We start from the raw sequence: 21102 nt of genomic DNA on the forward strand, positions 1-21102 counted from the left end.
CATTCCTGCCTTGGGAGAAAGTGCAATAGGATCTTTAACATTCAGAATAGACAGAATCTTGGTTTAATGTCGCATCCAAAAGACAGCACGCATGCGGAGGTACTTCAGCCCGGTCAATTCAAAAACATGGGTAGGCTAAAATTCTATCACATGGATGTAAAGCACAAAAAACACCTCAGAAGGAGATGCTCTAGAGCAGGGGTCCCCAAACCTGTCCTGGAGGGCCACCAGCCAGTCAGGGTTTTGGGATATCCTCAATGAATATGCATGAGAGAAAATTTACATGTTATGGAGGCAGTGCATGCAAATTTTCTCTCATGCATATTCATTGTGGATATCCCAAGAACCCGACTGGCTGGTGGCCCTCCAGGACAGGTTTGGGGACCCCTGCTCTAGAGGATCCATGAACAGATCTGTTCAATATGTGGAAACGGAGTGATTCTGCAGGGCCGAAACAATCACTTTTCATAAAAACGGTGCTAGGGAGGAGGATGGAAACTATAAACCACCAGTCTGTCTAACCTCAGTAGAAAACTTTAAAAAAAGGCTCTAATAAAGGAAAAAATATAGTGAAGCATCTTGAATCCAATGGGTTCAAGATCCAATGTAGCATGATTTTTATAGAGGGAGATCCATGTCAATTAAATCTGATGGTATTTCTTTGATTGGATATGCATGGAATTATGTCAGAGGCATCAGCTGGATGTGCTATTCTTGGATTTCAGCAAAAAACATTTTATACTGTCCTACACAGATAGCTCATAATTAAACTAAGCAACTTAGGAGTGGGTCCCAATATGGTTAACTGAATTAGAAACTGCTGAATGATAAACAACAGAGGGCAGTAGTAAATGGAGTTTATTCTGAGGAAAGCAGATTGATTAGTGAAGTGCCCCAGAAATCTGTCCTGGGACTGCTTCTGTTCAATAACTCTTTGAACAATATTTTATAGGGCAGGCCCATCTAGGCTGGAGTACAGCCTGGTGTTGCAATGAAATGAGGGGTTTTTCCATAGGCTCCGCACTCACTATCCTAGCAACTGGGCCCAACAATCTGGCCCAGGAGCTTCCCCTGCTTTGGGAGAGAGCTAGTGTGGGGAAGATGAGAAGTGCATGCATCCAGCCTACCTCCCCCACTCCTGATGCTGCTGCTACAGGGTTGTCGTTAGACCTCTTCGTTTGACAACTGCAGGCCATTTGCAGATGCAGAGCCTAATGTGGTCACACCTTTTGCACCTGCCTAAAGCTAGCCTTGGGAGAGAGAGTATAGTAGGAAAGGTTTGTCCTTTTGCAGATGACTCTAAGGCCTGTAACAGAATAGACACCTCTGAGGAAACAGACAGAATGAGGAGCAGCCTAAGAAAGCTCTAGGAGTGGTTGAGTGCTTGGCAGCTAACCCTCCATGCAAAGAAGTAAAGAGCCATTGTATTTAGGGTGCAAAAAATCCAAGGGAGCAGAATGCAAGGAGAAGCGAGAGACTGATGTATACCAAGCAAGGGAGCAACCTTAGAATGATCCTATCTGATCTCAAGGAAGTAAAACTAGGACTTCTGGTAATGCTATGAGCAGGGACGGGGCTGTCTGGCTGAGTTCCCATCATTAGAAAATGTTTTATCTTACCCTGTCATCTTTGAGGTTCCCAAACAAATACAATCTTACTTTTGTGAACAATGAGACATAGAAAGATAGTTCATATATTAAATAATAAGTGAATGACCACCCTATAGCACTGGATGGACACAGTGAATCTGTGCTTCCAGATCCCCCATCAATGTGCTAAAGTTTATAATCAGTCATTCATAATTGATAAAATGAGTCCATGTATATATTTTTTAAGAATTTTTACTGCATTTAAAAAAATGTCTCTTAAAGTATATAAAAAGGAACTGCACCTATCTGAGTGCCTGGTCCACCGAGAAAAAGGTATATCTCCACTGGCGAAGTAACAGTGTGCCTAGTATCCAAGATGTTTACAACCTTCTTTCACCCAACATTGCTGTGGCTGCCACAGGACACTTCAGCTGCATATATGGACGACAATAGCAACATCATTCATTGAAAACTTTGTGACAAAACCAGGATCTCTACAATTACAACTAGTGTGATCTGAGTAACCCCTGAAGCAGGAAGGAAGCCTCCCATGCCTCATTGTTCACAAAAGTGAGATTGTATATGTTTACTTGAGATAATTCTTACACTTTTGAGGTTTTTTCCCCCTAATTTATCCTTGAGGTTCCTGCATGCACTAACAGGCCGGTACAGTAAAGACACCCTGAAAATGTGTAATGTGCGCCCAGCCACCTCTCCTGGGCACGCAATACAATATTTAAATGAGGAGCCATGCTAAAAAGAAGGCGCTAGGGACAACTGCGTGCCCCTAGCGACTCCTTGGCAGCGGACGCCCAGGAGAGGTGGCTGTCAGCGGGTTAGGAAAAGGGACGCTCAATTTTACAAGCATCCATTTTCCTTACCTGTGCACACTTTTTTGGGCTGCTCACAAATTAACGCCTGATCTAGGGCAGGCATTAATTTCTGAGCATAAAAATGTGCGGGTCAGGTGCACATTTTTTTTTTTGTAACTGGGGTGAATAGTTAACAGCCTCATCAACATGCATTTGCATGTGATGAGAGCTAGTAGTTTTGGGGGGGAAGGGTTGGATACTAAACCCCTTATGGGATAAGGGGTTGTGGACGCACGTCCAATCATGGGTTAAACAGTGCGCTCAGCTGAGCGCACTGGATTGTATCGGCCTGAATGTCTGCAGCTAAGGAGTACCTAAAAGATCAATTCCCTCCTTATGAGCTGAACAGGGCAGAAAGCTCAAGAAAATTCACAAGAAGATTGGAAATGACAAATCTTGGGTGAAGGAGTAGGCCCGAGCCTGATGATCATATTACATATATCCAAAATCTCAGAGAGGTTTGCTGAAAAGATCTCTGTAAAATTAGATTCTCGTCTGGAGATCAATGTGGACAAAATTGCTCAGATTGTAGAAGACACTGCAACTTGATTAAAAGAGGCTGAAGGGAGAATTGTCAACTTGGAGTTGTCACTTACCTCGATGACCACAAAGATAGAGAGAGTGGACCGGAGATAAGAATCAATACTGGAGAAGTTGGATGATTTAGAAAATAGGCCCAGAAGGTGAAGTGACTGGCATTCCTGAAAAGGCAGAAGTCTCTGCTGCAATTCATTTCTTTGCAAAATGGCTGCCTAATCTACTGGGCCTTGACTGTGCTAAAGGTGTCATCAAAATTGACAGAGCCCTTAGAGTTCTGGTGCTGGTCCCCGAGAAAGGAAACAGAGCTCGAGCAGTAATTATTAAGCTACATAATTATAATGATAAAGGGGTGAATTTTAAAAAGTGCAAGCAACGCATATTTTAAAACCGCAAATTGCATGCATCTATGTGTGTGCAAGAAAAAAAATAAAGGGGCAGAGTTAGGGACGTTCTGGGGCAGGACCAAAATGTACTTGTGTAAATCCATATTTTAAATACGGTGGCTGCAGCACGGGGCGGGCTGTTAGCCGCACATGTTTACTTCTGCTCTTGATGAGGTGTAAGTCTGCAGAAATCTCTGTTTAGGCCTCATATGAATGGGTGAGGGGTCTGGATCAACTGGGGGGAGTACAGGCTCAAGAACCAGAGGGGTCTGGATAACCTTGAGAAGGACTGGGCAAACTTGTGGCTAATTGCTAAAACTGGGAATGTCATGCAAGGTTATTTTAAAATATGCTCACTCGCCCAGGAACTCCTCCAGCAGGGCTATTCCTGATTGTTTGTTTTTTTATACTGACATGTGACAATGAAGGGACCAATCAGCAGTAAGTGAAGGAGTGAATAAATTAATATTAAGTGTACATTTTAAAACTGTATTTATATTTATGATATCTATGGCCCGCAAACTGTAATTTCACCTATTGAAATGTAATCCGCTATAACACGCTTTGAATTCCTCTACTGGAAAAGTGTGACATAAACGATAAGGATGAGGATGATGATGATGATGATGAAATACCTCAAAGTTATAAATAATGTACAAGAAGTAAACCGTGGAAAGAAAATTCTAGAAAAAGAAGGTCATGCTATAAGGCTCCCAGGAGGTAGACCCAGAAGTAACATCAAAAAATGTTTTTTTATTTACAATATTTATTTATTTATGGTATTTATAAGCCGCCCAGGTTCTAAGCAGCATCCATAAGGAACATACATAATTTTAAAAAATGAATACAAGAATGGTCAATACACTGGCATAGAAATATCAGCCCTAAACAGGCCTACATCACATCATGCAAAGATCTGCGACTTCATTTTATAAGAATGCTTGACTGACTAAAAAAGGTATTTAATAGACCCTTAAAGATCTTAAAGTGATGCATTAGCCTGGCTCACATCTTGCTTCATTTCATAGGAATGCTTGCCTGAATAGAAAGTTTTTTTTTAATAGGCCCTTAAAGGTCTTATAACAAGACAGAGACTCTATCTCCTGGGGTGACAGGATCCAAACATTGGAAGGGAACTGAGAAAGGGTGCTGGATGTATGGAATAGCCTATCCAGAACAAGGGGTGGAAGAAACATTAATAATGCAATTCAAGAAAACATAGAATAAGCACAGAGCATCCCCAGTTGTTAAAAGCTGAAGGGAAAGCCAGGGATTACTTGGCATCTGTGGAAGAGTGGCCTAGTGGTTAGGCCACAAACCAAGGAAGCCACGGTTCTAATCCTTCTGACCTTCCTTGTGACCCTTGACAAGTCACTTCATCCTCCAGGCACAAGCTTAGATTACAAACCTCTGGGATAGGGAAATACCTAAAGTAACTGCATGTAATCAACTTTGAAGTGCCAAAAAGCAGAATATAAAATCAAATAAATAAAACTACACAAGATGTAAACTAGATAGTTCTTATCTGCCATCATACTCTATATGTAACTTTTACAAAAAGTATTCTCAAATTCAGGGCTGTTTGTTCCTTTCCTAGCTGCATTCTAACCTTTGCTGCTCCTGTTAAATAGTCGTACCCATTTGTATTAGGACAGGCAGGTGTGAACATAGGCACAGGCCAATACTGTCTACTGCACTCCTGTGGATCAGGAGCTGAGAGCTCCATGCAGCAGGGCTATGGGGAAAGGCAGTAATGAAGTGCTTCTGTCTCCCTGCCACTGCTCCTGCCTTACCCTGCAGTTGGCTGATTAATTATAAAAATTCCAATAACTGAATAACTCCTATCAAAATTCAAAATGTTTCTAAAATTTCAACATAGTTATTAGGCACTAGCATTCTTTCTCTCGTTTTGTAAAAAAACACGAATAATCTTATTCTTATTTATTTGTTTTATATTAATCAATTTTTTGTAATTTTTCTTCTTTTTTTGTTTGTTTTTATATTCATATTTTTTATTTTACACTTTATTATAAACTGTTTTGATCAATTTACTTGTAAAGGCGGTATATAAACATTTTAAAATAAATAAACAAATAATGGGCTGCAAGGAGACCGGAGAGGAGTAGCACTGTAGGACAGACAGGCTTCCTGGCGTCCAGTGGAGATGGGGAGGAAGGCTAGTAGAGGGAACAGAAAAGGTAAAGAGAGACAGAGGAGCTATTGAGGGGAGGTGAGAGAGGGGCTGAGAGAACTGCTGGGAAATGGATTGAGGAGGAGTGATAATGCAGGCTAGGGGATGGGAGGATTGGTTGTAAGAGAGAAAGAATATTGCTGTGAGGAGTTCTGGCTGGGAGAGGAGGAAGCAAGGCACTGAGAGGGGCAGAGAGACTGGGAAAGGAGTTGTGGGAGAGGCAAACACACAGGCTGTCAGGGCGAGGGGCTGGGAGAACAGCTGAGAAGGCTTAAAGAGGGGAAGTGGGCTATAAGAAGGGGAAAGAAACAGGGAAAAGGGGATTCAAGCTGGGAAAGAGGACATGGGCTGCGAGAGGACGACATGCGGTGAGGAGTTATTTGAAGGGGCATGTGTCCACGTCTCTCTCATCCTTCCCCAGCTTCTGCACTCTGGAGAAGTGGGAGATTAAGTTGAACGGTGGGGGGAATGTGTGTGGCACATTCTCTAGACCAGTGCAAGCATATTAAGCATTCTAGGTGAACCTTATAGCTTTGCTCCTCCAAACCTGACCCTTTCCCCACACACACACAGAATTAAAATTTCTAATGACAGAATTTACATGAAAAGGATATAAATATCCTTTTTCAAAATATTTTTTTTCAAAAAGGATATTTTTCAAAAAATATCCTTATTCAAAATAAATAGGTAAAAATCACTTACAACATATATATTTACATGCACTGTTGTGATGCCAACCAGAAAATCCTGCAAAAAAAAAAAAAAAAAAAGACACTTGGGATTCTTATAGTAGTAGGTCTGTTGTAACAAGTATTGGGTGTTAGCTTAAAAGTAATGAGTAAATTGGGTCATTGAAAGCCATGACTATATTGAACTACAACAGTTCAAATATAGTAAACCTCTTATACCAAAACAGCACTGATTATCAGCACTAAAACAGTAATAGCCCTACTTATGAAAAGGCAACACTGCATATATTACACCAGGTCCTAAAACACCATTATACCTCCTATTAGGAAACAGAACAAGCCAGGCTGCTATAGATCCCTATACAGAAACTACAAACTAACAAAATACCTCACCTCAGTCACACATGCAGAATATATACAGACCTTCACCAAATACAGAATAAAGAGATCATAAAAGTATAAATAAAAATGTGCAGACAAAGAATCTGCAATGAGCCAGACCCTGTATGCAGTGCAACAGTGGAAAAACAGAAAATCATTCCTCATATCAAACAAAATTAAAAAAATATAAAACATCAATCATATTAATATAACTATACTAATAAAAAGAATACATATTTTAAAACAGGTGATGAATTATCCAATAATTAAAAAATCATATAAAAATTTCTAAAAATTTTCCAAACAGCAATAAAATATTTCAAAACAGCAGACACATCAAATAACACACAATAATTAAAACTAATAAAGGAAAAAACAATTCCCTGCTCTCCATACCTTTTAGCTTCCAGTCACCCAGAGATTATCGTAGATTTAGGGGGGATGAAGTGAAGGAGGACACACAAACTTTGTCTTCTCCCTCTGTCCCACTCATACCTTTACTCCATTCTTTCCCCTATCTCTTCCTCCCTCCTCTTACATGCTGGCTCCCTCTCCTCTTACTCACATGCTCTCATATGCTTACTCCCTCCCTCCCTCTCTTACACACATGTTCTCACACACTTACTCCTTCTCTCCCTTACTTACATGTTTGTTCCCTATTTCGCTTATTCACATGCTTGCTTCCTCCCTCCATAACTCACAAGCTCTCACATGCTCCCTTCTTCTCTTACTCACACACATGCTCTCTTACTCACAAGCACCCTCCCATTCTTTAACCCCCACTCGCCACTCATCCAAACTTTCCCTTAATCCATCTTCTCCATTAGCTCCTTTGAAACACATGCTTAGATGTGCTGAGAGACAATGGCAACAATTCAAAATGCAAACTTTCCTGATTAAGTATAGAAAACTTCAATCCCAGTATTCCTCACATAAAAAATGTGACATGCTCTGCCTTATACAAGATTCACATGCTACCACATCTGAAACCACTGTTATCACAGCAGGATTTCTGATCTGTTTTGCAGACACTGGTTATCAGCAATTTAGATTATTTTAACGTCTTATATCTTGGTTTACTTAATACAATACTTAAACCATTACAAATAGTGCAGAATTCAGCTGCTCATGTCATAACTGGCACAGGTTTTAGACAGCATATCATCCCAATGTTGCAAACTCTACACTGGCTCCCTATTCACTATAGAATAGGCAAAAATTCTCATGATGTATCCAGTCTGAACCCTGTACTTTGTATCTGTTTCATCAGCAGAGCTTTAAGTTTGGCAAATAATGGTTTGTTGGAAGGACCACCACTAAGCAGTACACATTTAAGCGAAACCCGGGTCTGGGCTTTCTCTATTGGTGGGCCCATTTTTTAGAACACAATACTCCAGCAGTTAATAGTAACTACCTGTCCCACTCAATTCTAGAAGATGTTAAAAACCAATTTGTTCAAGCTCGCTTTTTCTGAATGATCTGATCGACTGCTACCAACGTAACACTTTAGAATGCTTGCCATGCTACTAATAACACGGAACATTCATCGTACATATTTTGCAATTTAATGCTAAAAATCCATCTTATGTTTTTGTTGTTGTTGTTTTAGATATTTATTGAATTTAATTATGAATATTATTTTTTGTTAATCACCTTGAATGTATTGATATGTGCAGGATATAAGGTGTTTTGTTTTTTTTTAAAGAAAATACATTTCCTCTCATTCGCCTCCCTTCCCTCTCTCAGCCCCTGTCCTCCATTCACCCTCTCCTCTACTCAGTCTCCTCTAACCCCAATTTTGCACCCTCCCTTTTCTCACCCATCTTCTCCATTCCCTTATCTCTCCTTCTTCAACAGATTCCTTTTCTTCTTCAGCTGTTGGGGGTCTTCTGCAAAAGAAGAGCCGCTGGATCTGCCTCTCCACCAGCCACTATCCTCCAGTGGACAGATGAACAGCACTAGGGTAGCTTAGGCAGGTCTTCCTGCTGGTGGGGGTAGGATCCCCATTGGCACAGGGCCCTTTTCGTACCAGCAGACCGTGGGAACCTCGCTGGCACCTTATGTCAGTACTTTTGTTTGCCAAGGTGAGGCAATTGCTGCAGGGGTATTTTTTTTTGGGGGGGGGGGGCACTTTCTGCCGCCCCCAAAAGTTTTCCACTTGAGGTGACCGCCCTCACCCTGCCTAATGATAGAACTGCCCCAGAATGAAGGGAAGCCAAACAGGATTATGAGAGATGGGAATCAGTAAAAGGAGGGGCGAAACAAGCCTGCAGAAGAGAGCCACTGGCTAAGGAGGGGTGAGAAGGAACCTGCTAGGGAGTGGAGGAATTGAAAGAGAAACTGGGAGGAGAATAGAGAAGGACAGGTCATGGGGTAATGAGGAACACAGAAAGCTAAGGGAATATAGGGAGAAGAAGAAGAAGAGAGGGTATTAACCCCCCTGCCCCCACATAGACAATTAAAATTATGCCCATGAAGGAGGGGGAGCATTATGAGTACAGAGGAAGTATGGAAGCACTGTAAACTGCTATGAGCAATCTTTTGGAGACAGTGGCATTCAAAATTTTTAAATAAATAAATAAAATGAGGGGAGGTGAGACTGCACCTTGAGTACTGTGTGCAATTCTTGTCGGCACATCTCAAAAAAGATATAGTTGCAATGGAGAAGGTACAGAGAAGGGTGACAAAAATGATAAGGGACATGGAACGGCTGCCCTAGGAGGAAAGGCTAAAGAAGATAGGGCTGTTCAGTTTGGAGAAGAGATGACTGAGAGAGGATATGATAGAGGTCTACAAAATCATGAAAGGACTTGATCAGGTTAATGTAAATTAATTATTTGCTCTCTCACTTCTATTATAGTAGAAGGACTAGGAGGCACTCCATGAAGTTAGCAAGTAGCTCAATTAAAACAAATCAAAGAATATTCTTTCACTCAGTGCATAGTTAAGCTCTGGAATTCATTGCCAGAGTATGTGGTTATGGCAGTTAGTGTAACTGGGTTTAAAGGGGATTTGGATGGATTCCAAGAGGAGGAATCCATGGATTGCTATTAATCAGTGGGGAGTGGTGGCTTGGGATCTGTTTGGTGTTTGGGTGCTTACCAGGTGTTTGTGACTTGGATTGGCCACTGTTGGGGGCAGGATGCTGGGCTTGATGGGCCCTTGGTCTGAACCAGTGTGGCATATCTTATGTTCTTATATTCTTAAATTAGCAGCCAGAGGATGTGATTAGTGCAGTTAGGATTAAAAAAGATTTGGATAAGTTCCTGGAGGAGAAGTCCATAAACTGCTATTAATCAAGCTGACTTAGGGAATAGCTACTGCTACGGTATTACCGACATTAGTAGCTTGAGATTTATTTAATGTTTGGGTACTTGCCAGGTACTGTAACCTGGATTGGCCACTGTTGGAAACAGGATACTGGGCTTGATGGACCCTCAGTCTGAACCAACTTCTTATGAGGGGGAAAAGGAAAAGATGGGGAGAGAAGGAAGAGGAGATTAGGAAAATGAGAGCAAACAAGGGTTGAGAGAGAATGGTGTGGACAAGTGAGGATGGGGGAAAGTACTCATGGAGGGGGGAATGGAGCAGGAGGAAGGAGGCTTATGAGGATGAGCTGGGATTGGGGAGAAGAATGACTGGTGGGACTTTGGGTGCTTCCCTAGCTTTTGTTTTGACCACCTGAGCCTTCCCCATGTCTGCATTACCTGCTCCTCTCTGGACATTTAAATATAGGCTAGTCAGTCACACTCATGACTGTGTTGTATTTCTTCTTTTTTGCTGGTATTAAGTTCAGCACCCCCATCTTTTTCAAAAGTTGGCTCCCATGGATATGTATATAGGGAAAATAACTTTTTTAAACTCAATTTGAGTGTATACAGCTGCATTTCATCCTACTCAGTGTTTTGGACTCAACCCTGGACATAATGCCTGTTCAGCAGTTGGCGAGCCATTGTCTGGTTTTGGCAAAGGAAGAAGCATACATAACTACTGAAGCTCTGATAACATTTTCTGCAGCACCAAGTTTTCCTTGAAGGTCTCCATCCAAGCTCCGGAAATCCTCTGACCTTGTTCTGAAGCAGAGATACTTTTAACAAAGAATCCAACTGCCAGTTTTTTAGGCTCATGAGCTATGACGGAGATCTGCTGCGTATTCTAGAAGACAGCCATGTGGGACAGTAGTCTTTTAATAAAACATCAAACTGTCTGCACTAGACTGGATTTTTCCTGTGTAAATTAAATCCATGTGAGCAAAGGTTAACTACAGCCAACTTGGGTGATCTGGTTGCATAACGGTCCGCCAATGAAAAACTAAACGCTTTACCAGACATTTTTACTCCCATCCAAAGACCTTCTTCATAGAAGGGTTTCATGATTTACATTATTTAAATACGGGAATTGTTGATCACAAACAATTACCTTATTTATGACCATTCTGATGTAAATATAAGAAAAAATATTTGTATAAAAATGACTTGAGCATAACAGGGACTCTGATGCTTAAAGAATAATTAACCTTAATAAATCAATACGCTGCAATAAATCTGGAGAGTATAGACTCTGCTGCAGTTTAGATGCTATATCCCCCCCCCCCTCCCCAAAGAATCAGTGAATCTGCAATCATGATTTAAAATACAGAACTGTTGAAGCCTCCGAAAGCAAACTGGAATTCTTTGTAGACTGCAGTACATTAGTTTTAGACCAGCCTACAAAATTAGTCAGCTAGGCAGTATGTGAGCATCCAGACCAGAAGGGTCCTTTCTTCAGATGTGGTCTCAAAAGCAGATGTAGAACAATTCTTTGGCTGATTCTCATCTTAACTCAGTACAAGATATCGGTCACAAGTCGTACAAGGCATCCCCATGGAGGGGCAGAGCTTCAGGAGCACCAAAGAGGTGAGAATTTCATCCTGTCTCAGTCTTATCTACTGCTCAGTTATTTCACGCATGGTAGCAATTGAGCTTAAAAGATACTGGCTCAGCCTCATCAACAACCTAGGTTACTCTGCTCTCCTGCACAGATTACCACACAGTGCAATTCAAATTAATGACATGTTCCTGCAGAAAAATCACAGATGCCAAATTTAGAAAACTGGTCAGGCCCACCATGCATATCAATCCAGAAACCCTCCTACAAACCCTTAAAAAAAACCCATCAAAAAAAACATGCAGTTCTTGCCCTGATCTGGACACAGGCACAGGGGCTCACTGAGAGGATCATGGGCCAAAGTAGTATCCATGCCTCCCAGGTCCTTCCAGAATAGGGTGGGGACATCTCTTTTTCAAGACCCTTGGGGGTTTTTTCTCTCTTCTGGGGCTCTTCTGCACAGCAGTCCTGACACAGCCAGCCAGACACCACACTGCACCCCTAAGCTATTGTTCAAAAATAGTCTTTACTTGTCTTTGATAGTAGGCAAACAAAAATCTGCAGGATACACCAAGAGTCAGATGCACCAAACAGTTCAGAAATATAAATCCAAGAGCAAGAAAAAATATTTTCAGTCTCTCTAATAAAGCAAAAAACGATATTACTGTAACCATATTACAAATTCAGGAAACAATGTTCTTGAACTATACTGCACTGTTAAATACTTTATCAGTTCACCAACCAAAAGTAATACATTTCCACCTGCTGATACACTTTCAGATCTGTGTGAATCTTTTGCTAGTTTCTTCATATGATGATATAAATGTCACGCTGGAGTGAATTTGAAGAAGTATCACAACCTGAAATACTACAAATAATTAATAGACTAAATTCATTATCCTGAGCATTTAATCCATGTTCCACTTCCCTTCCCAAAAAAGGCCAGAAATGAAATTTTCAAACCAATTGCAAATATAATCTTTTACTATTATGTGGCAGACTTCCAGATACACTAAAATAAGCATTAGTTAGATGTATCCTAAAGAAACCTTCCATTGATTCCCCTGAGTTCTTAAATTTCCGTCCTATCTCCTCATTACCGTTTCTCACTTAAATAATTGAATCCATAGTCTTGAAGCAACTATCCCAATTCTTTGACAACTCAATTCTTGAACAGTATCAATTTGGGTTTAGAAAATTTCACAGCACTGAAACTCTGCATTTTTTATTCCATACTTCAACAATTTGATTTCTGCACACAGCTTACATGCTAATTCTATTAGATAACACCTCAGCATTTGACATTCTCCTTGCTCACCTAATGGACATTGGCCTAGTTGGATCAGTTCTAGCATGATCCACATCATATCGCCATAACCATAAACAAGTTAGAATATCTTCTGCTACTTCCTCTGGTTTACCATTACCATGCCTACAGGAGTTCTGCAAAGCTCTGCATTATCAGCAGCGCTATTCAGATTCTATTTAACACCTTTTTAGGTGTCTCATACAAATTATATGCAGACAATGTTCAGTTCTACTCTTCCCTAAAATCCACTTGGAGTAACACCATTAGATTTGCGTCTCTATGTCTGTCTGCAATTAAAGTTTGGCTCTTTCATCACAAACTGCCATTGAACCTTTAAAAATTCTGAAATTATAATACTAGGGTGTCCAACTTTTCGCTTTGACACTTACATGTTAACTACACCTAAGAAAATGCACAATCATAATACTTGGTCCTTCCCTGTCATTGCAACCACATATCAAAAACATTATCCAGAATTCTTTTGCTAAATTATGACTACTCTGTCATCTTAAGCCATTACTGGATCCCCAAGATTTTAAAAATTCTGCAGTTATTAGTTTTCAATACTCTTAACTGCTGTAACTCACTATTCACAAGCCTTCCCTAGAATGCAATCAAATCTATTCAAATAACCCAAAAATGCTGCTGCACATATGCTTACTGGAACTGCCATTCATTTATACGTAAATATCCCCTGTATTGGCTGCCTATCAGTAGCAAATTCTATATAAACCAGCTGTCATGATATACAATCTTCTCAATAACGTTACTTCTCCCTGGATTTACTCAACACTAAGATTAAGTATTGCATCACCAACTTTACATTCTGAAAGGCAATACCCCCTAGACATTTCCTCCCCACACTTAGCCTATCTCAGCACAAGAGAAAGGGTCTTGTCCACAGCTGGCCCAGTACTGTGGAACTCCCTTCCGCTTATTTTACACAGCATAAAAGATCCCAAAGATTTTAAAGGGACTTTAAAAACAGCTTTATTTAAAGTGGCCTTCCCATCTTGATAATGTCAGAGATGTAGCTATAGTATCTTGATGATGCGCTTAACATAGTCCTTCCATCCAGCTTAACAGACATTGTCGAAGGAGCAATTGTGTAACTGTTTGTTTATGAGTGTGTATTTGTCAAAATGTTATGTACGCTCTTCTGTACCCCGTCCTGAACTTTTGAGGGAATGGGAAACAAGTGATTTTAAATAAGTATTAGCAAAACGCTGCACACCCTTCTAAGGAAGGAACCCTCCTCTCTGAGATCTCCTCTGGATGCAGCTCTCCTTCCTCCTCTCTCACAGTAGATGAGTCTCTGAGTCCTTTGGTCAGTCCGCAACTCATCAGGACCTTCCTCAGCTGGGCAGCTTTCTCACTGAACTCCCATCAAGAACAATCCTCTTATTTTCCAAACTTCTCCTAGTTCTGTCTTTGGACAAATGAGGAATATAGACTTAAACCTCTCTTCCTTAAGACAACTTCTTATCTTCTCACAACCTCTCAGGGATTCACTCTCTGGAACCTCAAGACTTCATCCCACTCCTGGAAATCTGGACCTTGTAGCCCAGCCACTTCTTCAGTACAGGAACAATTCTTCTTCATCAGCATCTCTCTGTTGAGAAAGGTGTTCTCTTGATCCTTTCCCTGTGGAGGGATAGACCACACACCAGTACTACTCCGCAGAGGGATGGTATTTCAGGCTAAGGACTGCAGACTGAATCTCAGAAAATGAACTGCACTCACATGGACAGGAGTTTTATTAAACCTCCCAACTGGGACATGTCAATCTCCCTAAGTGCACCCATTCTACTCTGACATCACTCACAGGGGCCACTGACTGTATTACTAAGGTGAAAATCTGGGGGTTCCCTTATAAACAGATATTAGCTCTTGCCACACCTCAGCCTCCTCATTAGTGAACATACCCTGGCTTACAAGTGAAGCTCATTCTTGTCAAGGAATGTGCAAAATTAACCCATTTGAATACATTACCCCTGAGTGAACTCAAAAGGGCTATCAATACTATTAAGCTAGGGAAAACCTGCTACATCAGAAGCCCCAAACATACCCCTAGCTTCATACCAGATCCAAAAGAATTAAAACAAATGGGAAGAAGGTTAGAATGCTGTAATGTTTGGCCGGCTGCAGGATGTACCTGCGATCGGCTGCACTCACCCAAAGACGCTGGGATTGGGGCCTTGACGCAACATCACATCTCTCCTGCTGACCAGCTGCCTCCTAGATGTGCGCACAAGTCGCTGACAGTGCCAAAAAGACCCTGCGGCAGGAACAGCGGCTCAGATACTTCCTCTCATGACGTCAGCATGGTCGCGATTCCTGCAGATGCCTCAGCAACAGGTCCTCCTGCTTCCTGCAATGCATGTTGCCGTGTTCCTGATCCTATATTTCTGTTCCTGCCTTGCTCCAGTCTTGATGCTGCCTTGCTTCGTTCCTGCTCTCTGCATGGTCCCATCCTGGTCCCTCGTCTGTCTGCTTTCCTGGTATTGACCTTGCTATGGACCCAAACCATTCTCTTGCCTGCCACCTGTCTATGACCATTGCTATGGACCTGGACCACTCTCTTGCTTGCCACCTGCCACTGACTTCTGCTATGGAACCCAACTACGCCTTTCTCGCTGCCTGCCCTGACTCTCGGTCTGTATCTGATAACTGTCTGATTGCTGCCTGCTCTGACTTCAGCCTGGCCCTGAACGTTCTCTTTTCTACCGCCCTTTGGGACATTCGCCTAAGTTCTGCCAGCCCCTGGAAATTAAAATCTCAACCTGCGGGGGGGGGGGGGGGGAACTAGTATAGATGAAAGTCCAGTTCAGTCCCAGCCAAGGGCATGTCCGCCAGCTGTTGGCGTGGGCCTGGTAAGTTCACCTACTAGGCTGAGTCAACCACGCCACGGCACAAGGGCTCACAACTGTGACAAACGAATATAGCAAAAATCAGCCCTGCAGATGGATGGAAATATAACTGCAGTGACACCGAGCATCATATCACAGAGCCATCAAGGAGGCAAAAATGGCTTAGTACTCAAAAATGGATTGACCAAGCAAAAATCTCAGCCGGAGAGCTATTTCAGTTAATAAGCTACTAGGATCTATACCTTCCCTATCCCCTTTCTTGGCATCAGAAGCACAAAGCAACATAGGAGCCAACATTTCAAAATGAGTAGAGGTGCTAAACAACACAAATTACCCCTCCCTGGACACAGTGAAGGAGTTTACTCACTATTGGGTTGCTCAAGCACCTACAGAGCTGGCTCCAATGCACTGCAATAAGCTGGCTAAATTCTTCTCCAATAAGACCTTGTACAATCAGAGAGAATTGGAGCCTTCACTGCCTTCCCTAAAGCTCACTTCCTTTTGCCCTTCTTTCGAACCTTAAACCTATAACCTGCCCCTCCTGATTAATAAAGAAAATCTGACATGGTCTACTCAGCTGCCTCCAGCACATTATAAAATGTATCACTAACCAAAGGACACTTTAACAGATTGCCTAGAAACAGAAACCATTAGACCAACCCTAAAGAAACTCAACCTAGAATCAAATAAGCTGAATAACTCCTGCCCAGTATAAAAACTACCATTTCTAGGTTAAGACAATCAAAAAAAGCAGAGCTAGCACAGCTATCTGATATTCTACTGACCATAGAGGCCCTAGACCCATTTCAGTCAAGCTTCCGGTCACACAGTTCAGCAAAGTGACCGTACTAGTGAGCCTACTTGATGAAATACGACTAGGCATGGACCATGGATGGACAGCCTTGCTGATAGTCATCAATCTCTCCATGGCATTCAACACCATTGACTATGACATCCTAATCACCAGTTTAAAAGATCTGGGGCTAGTAAACCTGGCACTAGCCTGGTCCTACTCCTTCCTCCACAATTGCTCCCAGACTCTTCACCGGGGTTAGCATCATCTTGCATTCACTTTCCCCTGCTGAGTGTCATAGGGATCTAGCCTATTACCCAGTGCCTGCAATTCATACAGAATGCTACTACCCTACTGATTTTCAATGAAATTGTTTTTGTTTTATTTAAAATATTTCCATTCTGCCCATAGCAGAATTACTCTACTAAGTGGATTAAAAATACATTTGAAATAATCACTCATATTACAAACTTTGCATTGGCTCCCAATATTCTACACAGCCTATTCAAAATCTTGGTTTTGGCCTTTAAGTCCAAACACTGCTACACTCCCAATCTACCTTAGTTGCCAACTCATTTGACATGTGGTCTTCCACTGCCCTCGTCCATGGTCACAAGCCCACCTACAAGTGCCTTCACCTAATGAACTATACTTCACAACCATCAGAAAGAAAACCTTCTCTGGTTCTGCCCAGCCCTTTGGAATTGTTTGCCAATCAACATTAAATTAGCCCCAAATTTGCTAGTCTTAAGGAAGCTATTAAAAACATGATTTTTGAGGTGGCTTTTGGGCCTCAAACCTAAGCTGACCGACTTCTCAAGCTGTGCTCCCTGATCATTAAAAGACCATAGGAAATTATAGATGTTAAAATCCCATTGGACACAGAAGTCAATCATCCTAGCATACTAAAACTGTACCTACATGCATTCTTTAACTGGTCTCCCTCAAAAGTACTCTATTTCTTTTGCTCTACCTCGCAACACCTTAATGTACCTCTCTGATGTATTTCCCCTGATGTATTTATTTTTATGTACTTATCACGTATCCCAGTGCCTTTTATTTATCCGAGCTATTAGAATATAAACATTAACCCGTTGTAAAATGCTTGGAAAAGTGTAAAATAAATAAACAATGAGGACAATGATGATCTTACGCTCTTGTGTGCCTTGATGCGATGTTTCCCCAGTCTATTCCAATCTCTTAATGCTATAACAACTTCTTCATAGTTCGAACCAACACAGTTGACCCAAAGGCTGGACACACTAGAATGCTTATGGGTTGGCTATGATGTTCTGGCAGGACAGCATTTTATCTGCATGCCTTTCTACCTCTGCAACCTGGAAGCAAGTATAGACTGGGTTCTTAAACTTACTTCTAATGCAGGTTTGCATTCTGCAAGCTAACTCCAGATAGAGCCCAACTGGGGACTGAGATGATCCAAAGAAGCTAGACCTAGACAGGGATGGACTAGATGAGCTCTCGAGATTCCATTTAGTCCTGTCTTGCAATGCATTCTGAGACAGAAAAGGCCCTGAAATTATGGCAGTAACTTAGACATTTGAACAGCTTTTACTGTCTGCCAGGTGGATAGTGCTGAACACCTGCTCAAACTAATTTCTTCCTGCTTTAAAGGAGGCAACAGTCAGGAGTGGCAGCACAGGAACCTGAAAATCTCCAAAACAAATCTTTAATCTTGGCATTATTTTCTGATGCCCTTTCAATAATGTCTTGCATTTCTTTTAAATAGTTGACTGGGGGGGGTTATATATATCCTTTCCAATAAAAAAGTAAAAACGTTTTACTGCCATGCCACATTGGCTGACCGGTTTACAGCTTCAACGAAGCAGTAAAAAATACTGCATACAGATTCAGCAAGAGAGGTAAGCAGACCCTCAGTCTTGTTTATTCTAGGCCAGCCCTGTGGCTTCAGTTTCTTGCGGGCTTCCTGCCTCTAGCATAGTTTGAAACAAAATATTAGCAGATTTCAGATTCCCATTTCTCCAGACTTGGCTGTGTCATCCCCTCCAGCCCCATCCCCTTGATTAAAAGTGCAAACATTCAATGGTCACATTTGCATCTCTGCAAAGAAAAATAAGAAACTGAAATCTCCTTGAATCTGGCTAATGCAAAGCACACTGAAAAACAATGTTTTCCCCTAAAGCACAGAGACATGTAGCCAGAGAAAAACTAGACTGTGCTTGACTGTAAAACTTTCTCTGCAGTTTTACAAATGACTTTTCCACTGATTTTTCTCCTTTTTGTTATAACAAAGTCATTTTCCCCACAGATTTTTTTTTTCATAAACATTGAAATTCCCAGGAAAAATAAAATGAAAACTGAAAATGAAGGTCCCTATATATAAGTCACTAAATATAATCCCCAATGATTTACCAGTTTCTCCTGTCCAGGAAAGTGCCTGCTGAGGGTAGGTAGGGAAGTATGGTATAAAACATGCAAACTTTTTTTATTCTTTTAAAAATGTAGTTAAATAATTCTAGTTGTGAGTGCCAGGATTTACACAACATCTGATGTCAGCCCCACTACAAATGCTGCTCTCCCCCACCCCATTCCCTGGTTGCCAAACTGTTAAGTTCATTACAGCCATGTCTTGATTTGAAGGTAGGCGGATTGTAACTTTTCTGTAAAATGATTCGCACCCTTGATGCAGATCTTAATCTCTGATGGACAAGTTGTTTCATATCCCTCATTTCTGTTATCCTACACATTGTTTTGGGGTTGTTGTTTTTTTTAACACCCCACCTAGACAAGAACATCGGCTGCCCCATTTTACATCCATTAAACGGAAGAGGGTTGGGACCATCTTGCTCTGAGGTAACTTGCAGCTATTTTGAAATGTACAATTAAAACAAAGGGGCAAAAAGCTGTAGTCTGCGGTTTGTGGAGGTGTTGCTCCCATACACGATGCCAAGAACGACAGAATTGTTTGACACTGAAGCAAAACAGATTCACTTAATCTTGAGATGAAGGAAGAGGTAGTAAGAGAAACAGAAATCGCGTCTCCATTTGAGCTCAGTGAATGTTGCAAGATGCTTTCGGAACACTCCCCTCAAATGTTTATCCTGGTTGCTAACCTGCATCACTTCCCAGCGTCTGAGAGCACCATCTGTCATGCCCTCTGAATAACCACCATAATAAACGTGTCTTCATCCCTGGATCTTGGGAGGCCAAAACAAAGTAAAAGAAAACCCCTCTGCATTAATCTGATCTCCCTGGCGGATATCCAAGGTAATTAAAAAAAAAACAAAACACAACAGAAACAGACACAGGCCTGCTGAAAACAACAGCAGTGAATTCGCACGGAGTTATAAATGAACGAGATTAAGAAGAGGGTGGAGGAGAGTGATTTAAAATCAGCATAATCCCATCAAAACGGATATACAGTTATTTGGCCATAGCAAATGGCTTTTTCATGCATCTAAACCTCAACAGATCTCACTGCCCACCTATCCGCAATTGCAAACTCGCTGTATTTTCACTTCGGGGGGGGGGGGGGTCAGATGAGGAAAACAATTGTTAACCAGAGGAGAAGGAAAAGTTCTCCGCGCACGTGACAGCTTTTTTACCTCTGGGGTTCAGGCGCAGGCTTCCCCGGCAGCAGACGGTGGTGGTGGCGGAGGTGGTGCTGCTGCTGCTGCTGCTGCTCTCTTGCTAGCTGGAGCCGCTGCCTCTTCCTCGTCCAAAGCCTGGGAGCAGCCCCATCGCCCGCGAGCCTCCTCCTCGCGCGGGACAGCGGGCAGCCGGCGCTCCTGAAACCGCTCCGAGCTCCGCCTAGACCGGCCAGCCCCTGCTCCGCATCCCGCTGCAGAAGAGACGGGTCCTCCTCCTCCTCCCTTGGGAGGGTTTCTAGCTCCGGCTCGCCGATGGTAACCGGGACGCACAGCCTCTGCCTCCCTCCCTCCCTCTTCTTGGGCTCATCCTCCTCCTCCTCCTGGCAGGAAAAGGAGAAGGAAAAAAATGGCTCCCTACTGCCACCTGATGTACCCAAGCCCGTATAGTTCTTGGTTTAGTTTTGCTGATGGCAAACTGCAGAAGGCGCCGGTGACTCCGCCTGGCTATGTAGAAATAAGGGCCAACAAAATAGGTTGTAGGGGAGACCTTTTTATTGGACTTCGGGAATACATCTGTGATCAGCTTTGGGAGGCTTTCCTCTTTTCATCAGGTCAGCGAGCAAATAGCTCAAGTACACTGTTTGCTGACCCTTGTTTCTATAGCTGATGTCCAAGGGGAGTTCTGTCAGTAACTTTCTTTTAATATATTATTTATCGGTTTTACTGCAGATCTTTATTAAAGATCTGTTTGTAATTTTAGTTCTTTAACATTTTCTATTTTTTTTTCTGTTTTGATTTATAATTGATTTTATTTTTTTTTGCTTGCTGAAACCTGTAGAAATAAATAAAATGTGACATATACTAGTTAGGTTCCTCCAATTTCAAACTTGCTCCTATAGCCCCTATCCTGTTGTGGTCCTCGGCCTGGGGGCACACAGGAAGGGCCAAGGACCATGCAAAAGCCCATGACCTCCTGGGGTTCCCAATCAAAGGGGAAAATTAGAGTCTTTTCAAGGCCCTTGGGGTTTTTGTACTCACAGGGGCTTTTCC

General features: G+C 42.0%; 1 protein-coding gene across 1 annotated transcript in view; it reads right to left on the bottom strand.

Moving 5' to 3' along the window:
• PTPN13 (protein tyrosine phosphatase non-receptor type 13) overlaps positions 1-20358 on the bottom strand; it is a 659094-nt gene extending 638736 nt beyond the window's left edge. Inside the window, 1 exon segment of the mRNA XM_029599218.1 lies at positions 20068-20358. The gene's annotated coding sequence lies outside the window, so the exon portion shown is untranslated.
• Between the last annotated feature and the right edge of the window lie 744 nt (positions 20359-21102).

Source organism: Rhinatrema bivittatum, chromosome 1 (genome assembly GCF_901001135.1).
Source record: "Rhinatrema bivittatum chromosome 1, aRhiBiv1.1, whole genome shotgun sequence".
Taxonomy (NCBI): domain Eukaryota; kingdom Metazoa; phylum Chordata; class Amphibia; order Gymnophiona; family Rhinatrematidae; genus Rhinatrema; species Rhinatrema bivittatum.